Below are 20,773 nucleotides of genomic sequence, written 5' to 3'. Positions count from 1 at the left end.
TTTAAAGCATAAGCCAGATTTTCAGTTTACAAACAGATCTTGATGTTACTGGCTGACAGTAACCTCTGATTCTAGAAGGGAAAAAGATGACCAAGTAACTCGAGTATCCTAGAGAAAACTGATATTTCAGTGTCTTCTAAATTGTTAAATAAAAGCCAAGCTAGAAAGTACATTTACAAAGAGTGATTCTATGGCGGAAAAAAAATATTTACTGGAGAACTTATCATTGAAAAGATAGCTCAGGGAAAGAAGGCAATAAGGCCAAGGACAAACAGATGAAGAAACGGTAAAGATTATGATTAGTTTGGGTCGTGATGAGGTATAAGAAGTGGCCTGTCATCTCAACACTGAAGACAGTTGAATTCAGAATGTAGAGAGGGCAGGAAGAAGGGCACTTCGAGAATGTGTATTGACGGGGAGGGGCTTCACAAAAAGCTTGGAAAACAATGAGCTTTGAATGAGGCAGAGCTGATGGGGCCTGTGACCTTACTGGGTTATACTCGGTAATGGGATAAGGTGAGAGGAACATGGAGAAGATCGTAAGAGGAAACTGCTGATTAAGGGGTTTTGATAATATTTATAACTGTTCTTCCAAAGAGAAATTCCTGTAAGTACTCAGATACACGGGCTGGATCTCTCATCTTTATCTCCGCGCAGATGCTTTCGTATCATGCTCTCCAGTTACTACACGTGTAACAAGCATCCCCTACCACCAGGTGGCTACAGAGGTATGTCATGCTCGGGTAGTTTTCCAGTGTTTGTGACTCTGATGTGATAAAAGTTCTTCCAAGTCACAACGTTAAAAATGATCCTCTATTTAATGTCCCATCTCTTATCAAGACAACCTTTTCGAAAAAGTTGAATTAAGCTCATCACTTCTTAATATTCATAAGCTTAGGGAATTGATTTCTATGTTAGATTCCCAAGGGAGGCACCAAAGCAAATAAAATAGAAGGAATAAATAGGATTTGTTTCAAGTTTCTATGCACCCTACATTATAATCCATGACTTGTTGCTAGATAACTTTCTTTGGTGTTATTGCTATCCAACATCGACTTCTGTCATTTAAAAATAATTTGTTTATTTCCCTCCCACAATTGACTGACTGAGATTCCCTATGGCAGAGTTATAGCTGTGAGAAATGATAGATAGTCACTGAAGTAGAGGAAGACGAAAGGATGGTGAGGCTTTCTAAAGCCTTCAGGGGAAGGTCAGTGGCAGTTTGGATGGTAGGAGTTGGCAGAATACAACTCCAGCAGTTCCGCCTTCATTATGCTTTATGATATCATGCCCCAGAGAACATAAAGTTCTCAGTTTATTTTTTGGGAAAATTACATAAATCCAAGATCATTATGTTTGACTCTTCATATTAATAGGTAGTGCATTAAGTTTGCATTAGAATGAAAAATAATGTAACCTAGTTTTTAAAAAGCAAAACACTACAATTAACACATCAAAATACCCCGTCACAGGAAAAGGATGCTGTTTATTACTCTAAATTATTCAGAAGTTTTCACACAATTTGCTGTAAACATTTGACTAATAGAAGAGTCTAGAACCTGTATTGATGGTGATACACTGAACTGCATCTTTTCTCCCTCTCCTTGTGTCTTTGGAGGTTATAATAAAGAATGAGTGGACTAAGGTATCTGGCTAATATCGCTTTGAATATTAGATTAATTTGCCAAAATAATTATGAAGAACTATTATGGGATCAGCACTATGCGAGGAATTTGGGGAGTTGCAGGTAACTATTGGCCAAGATCTCTGACCTCTCAGCTTACTCATGATCTTCTTGGTAAGATGAGATTAATTAACATAAAACAAACAAACAAAACAAGAATGTTACAAAGAGCAACAAGGATTATACAGGTACAAAGAGGGAAGAAATCAATGAAGCCTGCATTTCAGAGGGATAGCCTTCAGGAAGTGAGCTTATAAATTGGGCTGAATTGTATACATGGCTGTCATCATTATGACTTCCATCTCATTACTTGTCTTTTTACACCCTATCCAGGCATCCACATAAGTCCCTTTGACATTCTAGGTACTCCACAAATACTTGCTGGCTGATCAGTTAATTTTTTTCTTACTTCATTTTTTGTTACTTTTTTTAAAAAAATTGAAGTATAATTAACATACAGCATTACACTAGTTTCAGGTGTATAACATAATGATTCAGCAATTCTGTATGTTACTCCGTGCTCACCACAAGTGTAGTCACCATTAATTTTTTGAGAAGGATATAGTAAAAGCAAGCAAAAGAGAGACATTTTGGTTTTCTGTCAAATATATAGTTATCTTGAGAAAAGCCTGTAATGACCATGGATTAAATACCTTATCATTAGATCATAGTGCCAATCTGAAAGTAAAACTTATAGATCTGCTTCTTTAAGAGTGCTTACCCTCAATATTGAAGAATGAAGGTAAATATTTGAACACCTGTTGGATTCTGAAAACAATTTTAGTCCACTGGTCTGCATTAATTCATCATGACTTATCACATCAAGATTTTATAATAAAGGCCAGCAGTTAACTTTTCAGCAGAAATGTTACTCTAATGCTTGGTATATCTAAAAATTGATAAGACTTTTAAGTAGTGTGAGTCCGCCCTCCCTTTAGGAGCAGTATTTAAATGGTATCTATCTTGTGCCTAAGAAAAGCTGGGGTCTTTTGGTGTTTACATCTTTATATTAAAGAACTTTTGTTAGACATGCTCCTCTCAAATTTCAGCCGTCCATAAAAGCAGAAGGCATTGAATGATATGGTTGCAATTCATGCTAGGCAAGTACATAATTTTAATGGGACATGGTTAAGCATAATTAGAATAGTGGCACATCACCAAAAATAGAGATAGAATGACAGACATTAATAAAGTGAAAACCTTGACTAAATTTCTTGCAGGAGACTTGTCTCTACTACCACATTGCATTTTGATGAGTATGCATATTGAAAGTGGTATTATAATTTAGGATTAAGGCTGTTGCAATCATAATTACATATAAAACAATCACTCTGAGAAACAACTGCTTTTCAAAGCTGTGGAATAATGAACATGTGTTTTTCTGAATGATGAATTAAATGGACCACAACTTCATAAATGGATGGTCTCCCAAAGGAAATGTAAACTATTAAAACCCATAATTAATAACCAGTTTGTCACATGGTATTTTTCCTCTTTTTGTATTCATGTCTACCAAGTAGTCTGCACATTCAAGAGAGTGTCTATATTTTAATTGATTAACCAACACTTTGGAAATAGGTCTCCTTCACTGGAAAAGCAGAAACAAGAGCCAATTCATATTTTCCCCCTTCAAATTGCCATTATTCTAGAATTTTAGGCAGGAAAATATGTTCTTTTATACATCACAGATAAACCTATATATGCACTTTAATTTTTGGAGTGCACTTTTTTCGTACTATTCTTTTGAATTGTTTTTTTCCTCCTCATTTTTTAAAACCTTTAGCCAAGAAGGGTCTAGAATATCACTGGTAGTTCTCATTTTGCTGAGAAATTTCTGGTATTTGATTCCATTCTGTTTCAAGCGTCTAGGAAAATTTCTAAACCCCAACTTTGGTAATGGAACTTCTTCATCTAGGGAGGTCAGGCAAGAAAGAAAAGGAACATTTCATTCATTGTATCAATAAAATTTAAAAAGTTTGAAAGCCAACCATTGGAAGGAATGTGCATCGCTAGATATTTTATGCATTACGGGTGGAAGTATACATTTGTACAACTACTTGGGAAAAGAAGTTGGCATTGTCTTCTAAAGCTGAATATTCACAGTGCATATAAGATGTGTTGTTTTAATTTTAATTGATTAATTAATTAATTAATTATATCAATGCAGCCATATCTGGTGAGATGATAGTGGTGATTCACATACCAAGGGTTATAATTAATTCCATTCTATGCACTTGAAGCCAGACTATTCTTAGAATTCCAGGGTGGCTGAGCACCCAAGTGGGCATCCTTTGGTAAGGCAGCATATACCAGGCTAGGGCAAAACTAGAAGAGCTACAGAGAAACACTTGTTTTGATAGGAATGCTATACATTTAAAAACGTGCATGGGGCCCCTGGGTGGCTCAGATGGTTAAGCGACTGCCTTCGGCTCAGGTCATGATCCCAGGGTCCTGGAATCGAGTCCCACATCGGGCTCCCGGCTCAGCGGGGAGCCTGCTTCTCCCTCTGACCCTCTCCCCTCACGCTGTTTCTCTCTCGCTCGCTCTCTAATAAATAAATAAATAAAATCTTTAAAAAAAAAAGTGCATGGTTCATAGCCTTTTATCAATGACTTTATGAAGCAAAACAAAAAGAAAGAAGTCATGATTATTTGACAGGGGCTGCTCAATGTGCAGACTCTTAGTCATAACCAAGAAAAAAATGGGAGACACATCAAATGGATAGTTTTCTGTTTTGTACATTTGGGAAAATGTGAGTTTCTTCTAGACACACAGGAAAGATGTGTCTTCATCACATAATTCAGGGATAATGATCTACAAATTCTTGTCAGGAAAGTTTAAGCAATTTTAAATAGTCATAGTCAACATGTAAGCCAAGTTGGCTTTTGTAAGGGGAAATTATAAGACAAGTAGAAAAAATGTAAAATTATTAACTTAAAAAATTCCACAAATTTGTAACCAAGTTCCTCACAAATAATAATTTGAAAGAGAAGGAGAATTGTCCCTGGCGAAGTGGGAGATGTTTGTTTTTAACCATAGCTGTTACTTATTGAACATCAACTAATGTCAGGGACTAGACTGGACTAGTTTTTTCTTCTAATTCTCACAACAGTCAGCTGTCAATAAACAAGTTATTACCGATCCCATTTAACATAGAGAGAAACACAGGCCAAGAGGGCTTAAGTGAGTTTCTAAGGTTCCACAGCTCGTGAGTGACAGAGTTGGGATTCTGAGTCCAGATCTGCCTGATTCTAAACTCACATTTCCTTCCCCTAAAGCTAACCCGTGTATGTAGTGACCATACTGAGTGAATGAAGAATGGATCCCAAGACGTTTTAGGTCTCATATCCACCCCCTCTTCCAAGCTGGTTCTTCTGAACAGAGCATGGGCTCCCAGCCCTAGCTCTACTGTCTACAGCACTGGCAAGTGACCCATTGGGCTTCTCCTTGACCAACTGGGCATCGAGCAGTGCAAAAGCAAATCCCTCCACAAAGCTGGGAGAGTCATGCTGTGGGCTACTCCTGCATGCTAGGGGGTACATATTTCCTGGGTCCTGTGGCCCTGCCTAAGAAAAGTGGGGGGGGTGGAGAGACAAAACAAGCAGCTCAGTACCTGCTACTACTAAATAAAGTTGACTATGTTCATATTAAGTTAATAGTAGGAACTAAAAAATGTTATTGTTATTACATTATCATCACCATTATTATTAGCTGGGTAACTCTTAGCAATTTACATTAACCCCTCTTGGACTCAGTCTCCTAGTCCATAAAATAAGGTTCACACTACTGGAATGAGCTAAGATTGCCATGGTGATTATAGTACAAGATAAATTCATTTTAATACCCTGGCAAATTGCTCTTTAAGTGTTAGTAGGACAGGAGAGATAAGTTATTTTTTCCCTTTGATGTGATTAAAGTGGGATTATAATTATCTTGCAGATATTGGCTCCAGTGTATTTTATTTCTCCACATTTCTACTAGCTTCCTGACAAACCGGCCTTCCCAGCCTCTTCATTCCCTGTATATAACAGTCTGTTTAAACTAGTGCTGATAGAATTCCTTTTCCATTATTTCTTATAATTTAGATCTACATTCAAGATCCATTCCTGGTCCCTTCTTTCCTTCATAATACCTTTGAATACTCAAATCCTCACAAATCTCTCCCTCTACCACAGTTTGGTAATGACCAGTTTCCCATTTTTTGTATTCATTAATGTTATCTTATTAACTAAGTTGTAAATTCTTTGAAAGCAAAGACTCTCTCTTCTCATATATCTTAGTACTTACAGAAGCACCTAGCCCAGTGCCTTACAAAAAGTAGAAGTTCAATAAATAATTACTGATGGATAAACTCATGTAAGTTATCTGTGAAATCAGTCATTAATTCTTGTAACCAGAACTCCAAGAAAGCTCTAGAATTGAATGCCATAGTTTTAGAACCATATAAAATGTGGCACTGTTTTATGCGGTAAAAAAAAATATATATATATAGACTGAAAACTCATTTAAAATCCAGAAAAGAAGGGCTTCTTGGCTGGCTTAGTCAATAGAACATGTGACTCTTGATCTCAGTGTTGTAGGTTCAAGACCCACATTGGACATGGAGCCTACTTAAAAAAAATAATACATAAATAAAATCCAGAAAAGATTAGTTTGTGAGAGATAAATTCATGATAAGTTATTTAACTGAAAATAATTATTTTGGAAGACAACCTCACATTTTTTGTGTTGACATTATAGGTGGTAAACTTGCCTTCCTAGGAAATGTCTTTAGGGCCCTCTGCCAGAAAGGACACTGGGCTCATAGGTCATAGCTATGTTCTGATAATTAGGCCAACACGGTAAAAGAATGTACACAACTTGCAGCTCATTATATTACTATTTTCAGACAATTGGGATGAAATATATCAGTGAAAAATACACATTACACTAAATCCTTGTTGACTGGAATACAAAACCCAGTTTAAAAAAAATGACACATTTTTCCTGATGATTGGCAAGGATACATTAGAAAGACTTTTTTATGCAGTATATATTTTTTAATTATTGTTGTTCCAACTGTCCTCTTTATTGACACTATTGAACCAAGGATAAAAGAAAAGTGAACATCGAGTATGTGGGTGATATGAAATGGAAGTAGAAGATGGACCGTGTCGTGTGCTTTAGGTAAACTTCCTTGTCCTGAGGTTCCAGACATTGGTCTCTTTTTGAAATGAAAATAAATACCTCCTTCCTTTTAGAATGAAAATAAATACCTTACCTTCCTTAGAAATATGGCAAGAGAGTGTTCAGATGACTTACTACCCTTGTGAACAAATGCGTTACAATAATACAGGGTTTTACTATTCTCCCCTTACTATTCTAATCCAGAATAAACGCCAGTTGAACATTCCCCCATCCCTCTCCAGCCATAGCAACATATATTACACTGATAACAAGATGTGGGAAGACAGCCTTTTAAATAGATTTTTAAAGCTTAATTTCTTAAAATAATATAATCTAGGGGGCTTGTCTTAGAGGTCCATGTGGGTAGGTGAGGACCTGTCAACACAATGTCTGTTCTCAGCATTTTTCCTAAAGGCAACATGCTATTTTGTTTTCCCGTGTAATTATTTTTGCTTGTCTTTTTCTGCTTATGTACTTTAATTTCATTTAGAACTTTGAAGATGGAAAAGTATGACTGTTTAGACTCTTTCATAATATAAAACAGACTTAGTAATAAAGACGATAAATTCTCTTTGATAAACATCTGCTTATAGTTGAATGAAGGGTTGTTTAGCACAGAATGTGGTATTCAGCGAAAAAAGCAATTCATCTAAGAAATACTTCTTCCCTTGTTGCATTTACCCTCTTGCTAGCTTGGTGTATCTCTATTGCCTATTTGTCCTTTGTTACTGTCAAGACAGCAAATTTCTATTTGGAGCAGATGTTGTAACTGCCATTGTTCTAGTGCTTAAAATTCATTCTGCTGCAGGAAATTCTTATCATTAAACCTCTAATTTAGCAGCATTAACAAACCGCAACTATGGACTGTTTTGTCCAGGATGTCTGGCCTTTGTTAGATATCTGAGCAAAAAACATATATATATATATTTATATCGTGAAAATTGTATCAAAAAACTTATTTGATTACTTCTTGACAAATCAATGTGAAGCTTTCTTTCATTAAGTTAATATATAATATGATGGTGGGTAAATGCTCTAAGATGTTAGTCAGTCATTAGTTGTGTAGGAGTTTATCACGGATTTTCCTTGTTTCCTTTACTAATATCTCCATAACTTATGCCAAAAAATTAAAAATCATAATATATGTCTTGCTACTTTTTGAATAGAGTAGTTAAATTTAAACCTATTTTTAAACTTCCAATTTGGGCCTTTTTGTCCATAGCTCCTAATAGCACCCCACCTATCTTACCCCACCTAAAAAGCCATCAGATGTCATATTTTACCGTCAGGAAAGAATCAGAGAGAATGCCATTTTATTCTCACTCTCAGTCACATTTTCAATATTGGAATGATTAAAACGAGACCAAAAAAAAAAGTTTTGCATTCCACTTTAGACTTACAGTTTAAAAACGAAGGCAACAAATATTTTGTGGAAATATGAGCAATAACTTTGAAACAAATAACACATACATACAAGTATTCAGTAAATAGAATTCTACAACATGTCCTAAGTTTTCCATGATTACTACTTTAGAAGTAATTCCAGTCCATGTTATTGGGTACATTGTAAGTAGTATCCCATGGTTGGACATCCAGTGCAATGACTCTAATAAATTGGACACATGTTGATCCAGTCAACTATTGTTAGGGTGACCATACATTCCAGTCTGCTCAGGAGAGTCACAGTTTACACTTCCTGAATAAATGTCACTAATACTTTTTTTGAGTCTCAAAAGTGTCCCAGTTGGGATATGAAGTTAGATGCTTATTGTTACCCTCATGCACCCATAATAAACCTAAGGAGTTACATGCTGACACATATAAAGGAACTATAAGCAAACGTCCCTTACCCAGAGGAGCATGCGAACTTATTGATGACACAAGAGATACATATGAAACCATTGCAAAATAACCCATACATCTTTGAATTTAAATTCCAAATTTACTGGAAGAGATACATGGATATGGACTAGAGTAGTTAAGTCTGATTTAAGGAGTTGTTCTCTTCTAGGGCCTTGCAGGCATGAGGTCACGTGGACAAGGTTCTAGGCATGGTGATAATTAAAGTTCACGGTTGATCAGTCAACAGAGGAAATGACTGAATGAATACAAAGAAGGGTATGGTAGAAAAAATAATCCGTAAGGACTTAGAAATTCTGGTCTCTCACCACTGGCCAACTTTATGTCGTTGAGGAAATTACTTCCTCCCTTTGGCTTTACTTCCTTCATCTGTAAAAAGAGGGAGTAAACTGGATTCATTCAGCAGTTTTATTTATTGTGAGACTACTCTGGGCAAGGAACTCCACTAAGGACTATGCAAATGATCTCTAAAGTTCCTTTCCTGCTCTAACTTCTGTGGCATTCACTTCGATCACCAGTGTTTCCTGCGACATAGTTCTAGTCAGTTCGGGATCATTCACTTTTTGTCAAAAAAGAACATTGCCTGCAGGTAAGTCAACCCCACCCAGCAAATATTTGTTATGTTAAATTGCCTGGAAACTTTTCCTAGCAGTGTCCTTTATTTCTTCATTGGCTTAGAACCATGTTTTCATTCTCTGTGATAATGATGCAACCCCAGAATGTAGGAGGCCCTTCGGGGAGAAGCTGCTAGGGCATATTTTCTGAGCATGAAAACCACCATTTATGCTTCAGGTAACCGAGGTTACAACCCATTCAGCTGGGAAGCAGGGCTACCGAGCCCTGGTCTCCTTCATCACTTTTCACAACTGAGGTCTGTTTTCCTATCTATCATCCTGATCTCAGGAAGCTTGCTCTTGTTCCCCCATGTGAATCACCTAACAGGAGAGATCATGCTTTCTGGAGTGAAGTTGTAGCAACTGAACAAGGAACTCTACCAACTCAAAGAAGCTGAGATATCTTCTGTGAATCCAGCTGGTTCAAGGCTGCAGGCCCACTTCCCTTGGCAGGTTTTCCTATTGCAGGGAGTGGGGAAAGTAGCCCTAAACCATCAGAATGGATTATACATCACATTTGATAATGCATATGGACACTCCACTCCATTAACTGGAGAAGTTGGAGATAGATCTAATCTGAAGGGAATCTGAGGAGCAACAGAAAATTGATTTTGCTGGTCTAATATTTATTCTGTACTTTAGAATTGTGGTATGCTTAAGAGTAGTTATGTTTATTAATAAAGAAGTTTGGACCTTGTTAATATAATGGATACAAAATACAAGATCAAATATAAGTCATGTTTAAATTCATACTTAGTTCATTTACCTTTGTCACATCATAAAACGGAGAAAGTTTTTTGTTTTTTTGTAGAAGTGCCAAGATAAATTTAAATCCAGCTGCAAGTCCACCTGACTAATGTTTGCTTTCAGTATTGATAGTGGTGATCATGATCACAGTGGTAGGGGATAAGAGGGAGAAAAGTCAAGATTTTGTAAAGAAGTGTTGAATGAAAAGTAGGAGTAACGGAAAAAATCAGAGCTACAGTAGATTTTCACTTGCAAGTGAGCGATGCAAGGAAACCAAATTATTGAAATTTAGAACCAAGGGTATTTATCGTCTCCATATCGCACTTTTACACCCAGAGCGATTGTCAATGTTGCCACAAGGGGTTTGCCCTTACTTTTCTTGTGGTTACGCATGAGATGGGAAACGGAGGTCCTTTCCAGAAAAGTATTCTTAGTACCTTCCACTAATAAAAAAAAAAAGTGGATTCCAAGTGCTAAGAAATTTCTACTAGCTTTCCACATAGTCCCATTGAAATTTTTAAACTTACAGAGTGTATTTTTTCAGAATTCCATACTGCTGTACATTTAAATCTGTAAATGTACTGAAGCAACTATATAAAGCATTAACTTAGAGATATGAACAGCTGAAAACTAACTGAAAAGAGCTGAAAATAGAGTTGCAAGTAAATCATTGAGAATCTGTCTTTTCAAATATACTGCATGTGAATTTGAAATCAGTCTATTTTATTCTGTCAGTCATATTAGACTCTTCTACCCCTTCAATTGATAAAGCGCTTAAACCTTGAAAGTTTCTGACTAAAAGGGGGGGATAGGACAAGGAAACATGAAAATCATATGGAATGATATGGAATCAGTCGACAATGTGCTGAAATATTAACTTGCAGATGTCCCTAAGTATATGTTTAAAATAAGGCCAAATTTGAAAGTAGATCATTTCTTTGGAAAATGGGTTTAATTATTTCAGGGTGTAGAAGCAAACACAATTCAAACTTCTACCTCATTTTTTGTGGTGTGTGTGTGTGTGCGCGCCCACGTGCGTGTGCACACACATGCACACATGTGTGTTTAATCATTGTTCTGGCAAAATAAGAGCATGATCCAAATTCTAGGCCTTATTCCAAAACTTCTAGAGATTGGAGACACCTTACAAGGTGTCGCAGGAGGCCAGCCATAAGACAAGAGAAGGAAAATGAAGATGCTAGCTCACATAGATATCTGGAGGGGGTAACCAGCCCTAGGAAACACAAAAAGCCAGACTTAGAGCAAGGCAAACTTGTTTTTAAAAAGGCAATGGAGAGATTTCATTTTTTGCAGTTAAACAAAGCCAGGACTGACTAACGGACAGTGTATGTAAGAACAAAAAGGAGGCTGAACTGAGACCAACGGGATGGTGGGTATTCCCTTTCTTCCTGATGAGATATGGAAATTTTCTGGGACAGAAAGAGTAAGAAGAAGATAGATCTGCACCTATGCTGTTTCAGGACAAGTTACTAGACTCTGTAACAAAGTTATAGATTACTTTTTAGTGTAGAAAGAAATGGCTGATTAAATGGAATGTTTCACTGGTTTTCCTAAACAAACTTATTTATAGAATTTCAGAAACAAAGAATGCTTTCTCAGGTGAGCTAATGTGAACCCACTCATTCTCTGAACCATTTATGAGAACAAGTTGACAGGGGGCAGCAGAGTAGCCTGAGAGTTCAACACAGTATAGAAATTCATAATATAAGGACAAAGACTGTCAGTTTTAATACTTTAAAATAGGGATTTAACAGCATGTGTTGCAATCTGTTTCTGAAATGTGGAGGCATGAGATGTTACATTCTCAGGGCCTTTAGGTTAGTAAACATATAGATCGAATATGTTGTAAATGGAATCCTCCTACTTTAAAAGTGATCATTTGTAATATGTTTTTGACCATTATGTAATACTATGTTATTACATTATGTAAAATGTCAACTGTTTCAATAATATTCTACGGGAAGAATGAATATCCTTACCAATCTTTAATATTTCTGGTTTTGCTTTTACTTGAGTAGCTCCATAAGTGGATATTTATTTGGTGCATTACTTTTATTACGAAAAGAATAATAAATTGCTTCTCTTGTTACAAAAGTAGTTCTATAAATATGTCGATCAAATTTTTACTGATTTCTGTTAATGTGATAAACAATGTGAAATAAACATCTTAAATGCCATTTACTGATGATTAGATTGTAAATGGTAAGATCCATTTACAAATTCTTTGAGGAATTTGATTTTTAAAGGAAAACCTCGATCAGAATACGGACATGTTCATTAGGGGGCTCCCAGCATTTTTCAGAAGGTCGTATTCTGCCACAGGGTAAAGAATCCTGGTTTGTTCAAGTGATATTTTCAATCTAAAATCTAGGAGGCAGGTGCTCACTTGTCCTCCTCCATGCTTGGAAAATACAAGGAGGAGGCCATAGTGGCAACTGTCACCATGATTGATTTCGTTGGGATAGAAGATTGTGCATTGAGGACGTCCTCAGAACAGTGAACCTGTTACATTGAAAATCTGCAAGGGAGAACAAAGCAGCAATGTTTTCAAACTCAAAGATTTTGAAATGCAAGATACTTTTCTCATGTTATCTCTTCTTCTACACAACACAACGTTCAAGCCACATGTTGTTCACAGAGTATAATATTGCAATGATAATTGTACATGCAACAGATGAAAATAGTGATAATGACTGAGAGTATTTTAATTTTGTATTGCACCTTGTATAATGCTACTTGTACAGTTATAAGTAGATGTAAGAAGATTCATATATGATCAGCATATTTTACAATCTTCGTGTCCTTGAATTTGAAGTGTATTGCAGGTTAAGCTCAAGCCAGGGTAAAGATTGTCTTATAGAACTCTATGACTCTCAAAATTGAAATGTGAAGTGATGGTGGTATACTATAAGAGTAAAATAATAGTAATTATAAAGTAAATGTAGTTATAATTAAGATATAAATTTAGCATTCATTTCTTTATTCATTAAATATTTATGTAATACCTAATACGTGCAAGGCATTTTCCACATATAATCTATTCTTAATGAAAATCATCTCAGCAAGCTAGTAATGGAGATAGTATTATCTTGAATTGACTATCGGCTGTGCATCCCTGAACCATGGAAAGTAGGATTGGGTGTCATTACTCTCTACATTTCTGCTTACGTGTAGTTTACCCCTGCTTTGATTGAAAAGGTGCAACACAATCTTATTTTTAGGAATAATTATTGAACAGGAATAATCAAGGGATGTTTCCTACATGACATGGACCCCTAGCTAGAGTGAAGTACCCAGATGAGCCATTAGGAAGTGGAACATTAGAGACTTTGTTAAGCACATCCAATCACTTGCAAGACCACAGGTAGAATTTCACCCCCATTTTGATTTTAGGACACTCCAGATGATCTAATCTCATTCTGCACAGGAGGTGAGTGTTACAGTGTTTCCAGGCTGTGCCAGGTCACAATGAAGCTTGAGGGCAAATGCATAACAGCTGCAGTTTTGATAACAAATTACACACATTTTAAAAATTATTGAAACTCATTTTGAATTTGATATTCAATGCCATTTTGAATTTGATGTTCAATGTCATCACACAAACAGCTATTGGAGACTTAATGGATACCAGTCTCCATGCTAAATGCATCGAAGACAGAAGCATATTCTGTGCATTCAAGTGCTTTACAGTCCGGCGACAGTGATCTCACCCCTTTGCAAAAGCAGGATTCTTCTACCTTACCCATTTGAGTTATATCATCTTTTGTTTTGTTTTTGCTTTTTGTTTCTTCTTGATCCTTAAACTCAAAAGATTAAGTGTTCGCTGGTAGTAGATTTTCTACTTAAGCAGATGCTACCTGACTACATTGGCATATAAAATTTACAAATGGACTCAGATATTTTCTATTAACATAAAACTATTTTTTGCTTTTGCTGAGTCCTTGTATTTAAGAACACGAAATCAGGGCCCTTGTACTCTGGTGGAGGCCCCTCTGATGCAGAGATCTCATTTAAAGGTGAAGGACTAACTCTGTGAAATGCTGAGAGTAGTTTCCTGACTAGCTCTTATGCTGAAGGGTTTTTTTCCTAATTGATTAGCTTTTGAAGTAAAAAAAGAATCATTTCATTCCAGACTAGGCTAGATGCAAGTGGTCATCCATGTAAGATCAACAAGGGAAAAGTTAATTTTCTTTCCATAATTACTTTCAAAGTTTTACTTTTTTTTTTCTCAATCAAGTTCAAATTGCTCTTGAGAGCAGGGAAGTATGACAGTATTTCCCAGCAGATGATAATGAGAAAAGATCATTGAGAAAGGATACTATGCCATTCCATCAAGATGTGGTCCTCATTCAGGCAGTGATAAAATAAACTGTATTAAGTTCTATACACCCTTGCAAATATCAAGTCTGCATTTTCATAGTTTAGTTCTCATTACTGTACCTTACATGAAAAAAGATGCAATTAAAACAGAGAAGAGGGAGTTGCTATGTTATGACTGAGTTTTTTTATTAATACCATGTGATATCTATATCAAAACTTTTTAAAAAGCTGAACAAATGTCTTATTTTGAAACTCTTGTGGGAATATACAAGTTACTATTTTATGCATAACATGGGTAAATGTCATTCAGAATAATAAATGGGACTTTTTTTTATGTATGCTTTGTTTATGTTCTATGGATTTACTTACGTTTTTAATTGGTTTTTGTGTTGTGTGTAGGATTACTATATCAGAAGGATAATATTTTTTAGCTTCCGGGTTTCTTTAGAAAAGTGTATGGTGCTGTAATGTAGGGTATTGGACCACATTAGTTTTATGAAGTTAAAAAAAAAAAAAAACAATTCCAACCATCTTAACTAATATGGCAGATGTGTCAATCTTAAAAATAAAATAACCAGTTATTTTACCAGCAAAATGAGTTTATTTGGGAACAGTAGAGGAATTGCAATTCAGGACAGGCAGACTACAGCAAACTATAGGCAAGTCCAAAGAGACAAAAGGAAGGTCAGCTTTTTTTGGTTTTAGGAGGAAGTTGGGGAGGGCTTTTTTATTTTTATGTTTTTATTATTATTTAAATTCAATTTAGTTAACATATAGTGTATCATTAGTTTCAGGGATAGAATTTAGTGATTCATCAGTTGCATATAACACCCAGGGCTAATTACATCAAGTGCCCTCCTTAAGGTCCATCACCCAATTACCCTATCCCCCCACCTACCCCCCCTCCAGCAGCCCTCAGTTTGTTCTCTATAGTTAAGAGGCTCCTATGGTTTGCCTCCCTCTCTGTCTTCATCTTACTTTATTTTTCCTTCCCTTCCCCTATGTTCATCTGTTTTGTTTCTTGAAGTCCAAATCTGAGTGAAATCATATGGTATTTGTCTTTCTCTAACTGACTTATTTGACTTAGCATAATATCCTCTAGTTCTATCCATGTTGTTGCAAATGGCAAGATTTCATTCTTTTTGATGGCTGGCTGAGTAATATTATATATATATATATATATATATATATATATATATAATATGTATATATATATATACATATATCTACTTATATATATTATATATATAAATTTTATATATATATATAATATATATATTATATATATATATATATCATTTCTTTATCCATTCATCTGTCGATGAACATCTGGGGTCTTTCCATAGTTTGGCTATTGTGGACATTGCTGCTATAAACATTGGGGTGCAGGTGCCCCTTTGAATCACTGTTTTTGTATCCTTTGGGTAAATACCTAGGAGTACAATTGCTGGGTCCTAGGGTAGCTCTATTTTCAACTTTTTGAGGAACCTCCATACTGTTTTCCAGAGTGCCTGCACCAGTTTGCATTCCCACCAACAGTGTAAGAGGGTTCCCCTTTCCGGGGAGGGCTGTTTTAAACAAAAGTTCATTGGAGAAGAATAAGAGTTTGAGGTTGTGGCAGTTTCTCATTGGCTGCAAGTGGTGGATAGTGCATTGTTGCTGGGGCAGGGAGGGATCTTCATTCTTTTTCTTAAAGCAGGAGATGAAATTCCTATGTGAAAATGTCCTCCCTCATCAAGATAATTCTCTTTCCTTCCTTCTGCTGGTTAGGCAGGCTGCAACAAGCGGCACATGCATAAAAGCTCCCCTTCAGGGCTTTCTGACTCCATTTTAAATGAGATTTCCTTTAATTCCTTTATTTATTTTCACAGTAAGGTTTTGTACAGGCCTTGGGCATTGTTGGCATCCTGGGACTTAAGTGTCAGAACCAGTCCCTTCCCCATTTCTACATTTCTTATTTCAGCTTTTGTCCCTGTGCTATCCTCATTCTCTTAGGCTGCCCCACCTGTCAAGGAATGTGGCTATTATCTCTAGAGATCCTTCCTTACAGATGATCATCCAGGGGAATTGTGAATGCTTTCCCTTAATTTCCACCTTGGAAAAATTGTGAAGGACTATAATTGCATACTGGGATCCTTAGTGACCAAGAGGCTAAGGTACTATTATAGACCCAGACCGATAGAGGATGACCCCTCTGGTTGGGGGCGGGAGCTACAATAGAACCATAGAGGGTGAAAAAGATTTCCCCAAGGGGGTTCCTGGCTGGTTCCGTAGGTAGAGCATGCAACTCTTGATCTTGGGCTTTTGAGTCTGAGCCCCACATTGGGCATAAAACTCACTTAAAAAAAATGAAAATAAAAATTTAAAAAAAAAGAGTTCCCCAAAAGAAGAAAGACACTGGTAACAAAAAAGGTAGGAGAAAATACTGGAAAGACAAAAACTGATGTCTGCTATATTATCCAATAACAAAATTATATATATAATATATATAAACATATACTAATAACAAATATATACGTGTGTGCATATATATGTACATCTGCATGCACACATATGTACATACACATGTATGTCTCCTTTTAGATTATCAATAGATTTTTATAGTCATGTTCATATAGATCCCAAATACTTTCTGTTAATATTATTTCTGGTTTTTTTTAATTGAGGTATAACTGCAAATTAGTTTTTTCTAGAAAGTCTTCTTAGATTGCTCATGAATTTTCAGTTTACCGCTGACACACACATTTGGTTTTTTTGGTAACAATTGTAGCCCACAACAATGATTTTATCATTGACTCCCAACTTTTGCATCTTACTCATCAGTAGATGAGTAAATCAGAAAAAAAATTCAACAATGAATTTTGCAAAACAGAACCCATTTTTCTAAGAAAATAGTTAGAAACTAGAAGACATGATTTTTTTTTTTTAAAAAGAGAAACAATGTTATGATTAATGAGGTGGATGTGAAGTTTGTGATAACATTACTTTTGCTTCCTTTCTGATTCATAATTTTGTTCTGTAAGTGAGGTTTCTGGATAAATGAGGTTTTGCAGTTTACAGAGCATCTAAAAAATGTTTCAGTGTTCACAAGAGTCCTAGAAGCTAGGCTACTGATTTATGTCTGGATGGAGCAGTATTGATTACTTTGTAGTCTCTGTTTTGTCTTTAATGTACAAGCTGGTGTTTTTATGCACATTTCTCACTGCTGTAATGCTTTGTTAGCCTTCATATAATATTCATTCACATCTCGATTTTTTTAAAATGAAAATATGAACCACAGATAAGTTAGGTGATTTAACCTAGATAGTACAAGGTAAATACAAGGTGGGAAAGAGCCTGTGAGCTTTGAGTTTCTGTCCTCTCTGCAAAACCAAAATTAATCAGGTTTAACAGGATAATGCTCTCAGTGCAAAAGAACTTTGCTAAGAAATTATGAAAGTACAAGTTAATTAGAATACAGAGCTGCTTACTTGGGCTGACAGTTATTAATTACATGTTCTCGGGCTGGCTTAATTTCAGGCAATTTGCTGTGAAACAAAACAAAAAAAGTTCCTGTTTTAATCTTCCAGAAAAACACAATCCCTCAAAGCACGCACAGAGAAATAATTGCTCTATAAGGTATAAAGAAAGCAGATTTTAGATTTAAGCTTTTGGGCCAGTGTTTTTGGAAGTTTATTCCCTTTGCTATATATTTCAAACTCCAGTGGGAGCTTGTGTGCCTGCCTAAGTGAATAGCAGGTTGTTCAAATATCAGTGTAGCTAGTGGAGATAAGTGGGAGTTTGCCTTGTTTTCGGCAATAGATACATTTCTAAGAAGTTGTGTATAACTGAACTTTTCCCAAGTGAGTCATATTTTAAGTGCGTGGTAAAAAACCTCATGAGCCTCCTAGATTCACGTTAGGAGGATTACTAGAACTACTGCATTGTTCCCCTATAATTTTTTTCCCCTCACACTTTAATCAGATTAGCATCTTATTCTTGCAAATTAGGTATGTCACTCCTATTTAATGGTTTATTAACTTGGCATATCACCTTTTTATGGGATCTGAAGTTTTTGGTACTTGAGCCTCTGTTAGTAAGAGTTACGTGCTTCTGCTAATAAAATAAGTACTGTTAGAAGCTTTGAGGCAATTATTTTCTCAGAATTGAAAGTATTAAAAATTGGTGGCAACATACTGTGGAAACAAATGAAAAGTGAGAGCACACTAAATAAGGTCTTCATTCTCAATGCTGAGTTTCTTAACTGCACTTAGTCTATAGTTGTGACGCAAGTGGCTGAGAGCCTCAGGATACAGACTAGACATACAACAAGGAGATAGGTCAGCACAAATGGCGGCTCAAATACTCCCCAAAGTGGATTCTCTGTGGAAAGCATTTTCGGAGGAGAGAACCAGAACACAGCAATTTTCAGGAAGGGACTGTGGGTAACACTGGAGAGGAGAGGCACACGAAAGCCCACAAAGAAAGTGTAAGAAAAGGCAGTGCTTCCTCTGTTGTTTTGGTGACAATATGCTGAGAAGCCACTTAACAGTTACAAAAGAGAAGGAAGGAAGCATGAAGAAGTTCAGGAAAAAATAGAGGAAAAGAAATATAAATATCTGGTAGTGAGAGGAATGGAAAATAGGAAAGACAATAGATACATTAAGGCTCAGGTAGGGAAACAGGCTGTCTCAGTTGGAAACTGAGCATAAAGGGCAGACAGAGTCAAAGGGAGAACAAAAGAGAGAGTTCTAGGGGAATCTTGAAGAACTAACTAAAATCAGACAACCAAGAGTAGCACAGCTGAAAGCATGTACAAACACTGCGTGTAGTACAAGAATAAAAAAGACAGGATTGTAAAAATGGAAAGGGTTATGGTGATTTATGCAAGTTCAGGGCAATAAATAAGATTTAACAGCAAAGAAAACATTTTTATGAAGAGGATCAGAATATGGACCATTTCTGAAAAACCTATCATCAGTCACTAGATATAGTTACCAAAATAAACATAGAGGAGTTATTAAAAAGATAGGAAATCTAGAAGGGATGATGGATTATTTTGGATGAGATAGAAAACAGAAAAAGAGAAAATCAGGTTTGGGAATATTATGCACCACACAAGATGAGATTGCCTCTTCTCTACAGTAGAAAATTCTAAAGATTTTTATACTTGTTAAAAAAAAGAATTCTAGAAAACAAAAAAGAATTTATGTATATTGTTCATGTTTTCAGAGTAACTGCGGTTCATCTTCAAATCATTAAGGAAGTGTTAAAAACAAAACTGAGTAAACTTGAAGATCTATTTGGTTTTATTCAACAATTCATGAATCGGACAGCATTCCATCTAGCAAATAGAAAGGAACTCAGAGGAGCTGTACAAAATGAAAGGCTTTTACAGGCAGAAGTGGGCAGGAAAGGAAGTTTCTAACAAAGAGTGGATTGTTTCAGGCAAGGTTCACCTTCCTTTGGGGATGGAAGGGGTCTAAGGCAGATTACTTCACTAGTGTTGCCCAGGTAATTCCAGATTGACTGGTTAAGGTTACATTCCTGAGAGAGGCTTGAAACTGCAATGGGGCTAGGTATTAAGTCTCAGTTTGCTGACATGGGCTTAGCCCAAGTGACTCCATTTAGATCCCATTGTCTCTTTTCTAGCAATCCATAGTTCCTAATACACTTTCAAGCACCTAGGAGATTTTATCAAATTCAGGTTTTTTCAATACTGTTTAAATGCTATGCAAAAAAATATTAACAACTGGGAGCACATTTTGTCATCTTTGTCTACTGGCCAACAATTCAAACAGTAGTTTTTATTCTTGTGGGTTTTTCCTTGAAGATTAATTTATTTTGATAATTCCTGACACAATATGATACAGCAGTATTTCTTCTAGTACAGAGAAATGTAGTCAGTATTTATCCTACTGTTAATTACATTGTTCTCTGAAAGAACGCTTTGTTTTTTTGTAGGTGGGGGAGGGGGCTAAGTGGGGGGAGGGGAGGGGGGAAGGCATCAGCATGGCTTTTTGTTGTCGCTGTAGGGACCCGAGAAAAGCAAAAGTCATCCTTAGTCCTTCCTCTCTGTGTTTTAAAGAATATCCATGCAATATCACCATTCAGTCATTTCCTCATTGAAGGACAGGTGAGAAGTAGGAAATTCGTTTTTATCCACATACAGAGTGGCTCTGTAATTTTGCATGACTTCCTATGAAATGAAGACAGCACAGGCCTGACATGTCGGTCTATTTTGGCATATCTGGAGACTGAGGACAAAATGAATGGCATAGATCTCTAAGTCCACTAAATTTAATGTCTTTCATTAACCTATTGCAAAGTACCATATAAACAACTAAGGAATGCTTACTGAACAGGGATGAAAGGAAAATCC

At 36.1% G+C, this 20,773-nt stretch overlaps 1 protein-coding gene and 1 non-coding gene across 2 annotated transcripts in view; both read left to right on the top strand.

The window, feature by feature from the left end:
• HTR2C (5-hydroxytryptamine receptor 2C) overlaps positions 1-20,773 on the top strand; it is a 295,563-nt gene that overhangs the window by 34,663 nt on the left and 240,127 nt on the right. The gene's annotated exons all lie outside the window — the stretch shown is intronic.
• Positions 5,100-5,228, top strand: LOC118518354 (small nucleolar RNA SNORA35). Its single transcript, XR_004908584.1, has one exon. It is a non-coding gene; the product is annotated as a small nucleolar RNA SNORA35 (small nucleolar RNA).

The sequence above is a fragment of the Halichoerus grypus genome, chromosome X (assembly GCF_964656455.1).
Source record: "Halichoerus grypus chromosome X, mHalGry1.hap1.1, whole genome shotgun sequence".
NCBI lineage: Eukaryota > Metazoa > Chordata > Mammalia > Carnivora > Phocidae > Halichoerus > Halichoerus grypus.
The sequence above is the reverse complement of the archived record's forward strand: the minus strand, read 5'-3'. Positions and strand labels throughout refer to the sequence as shown.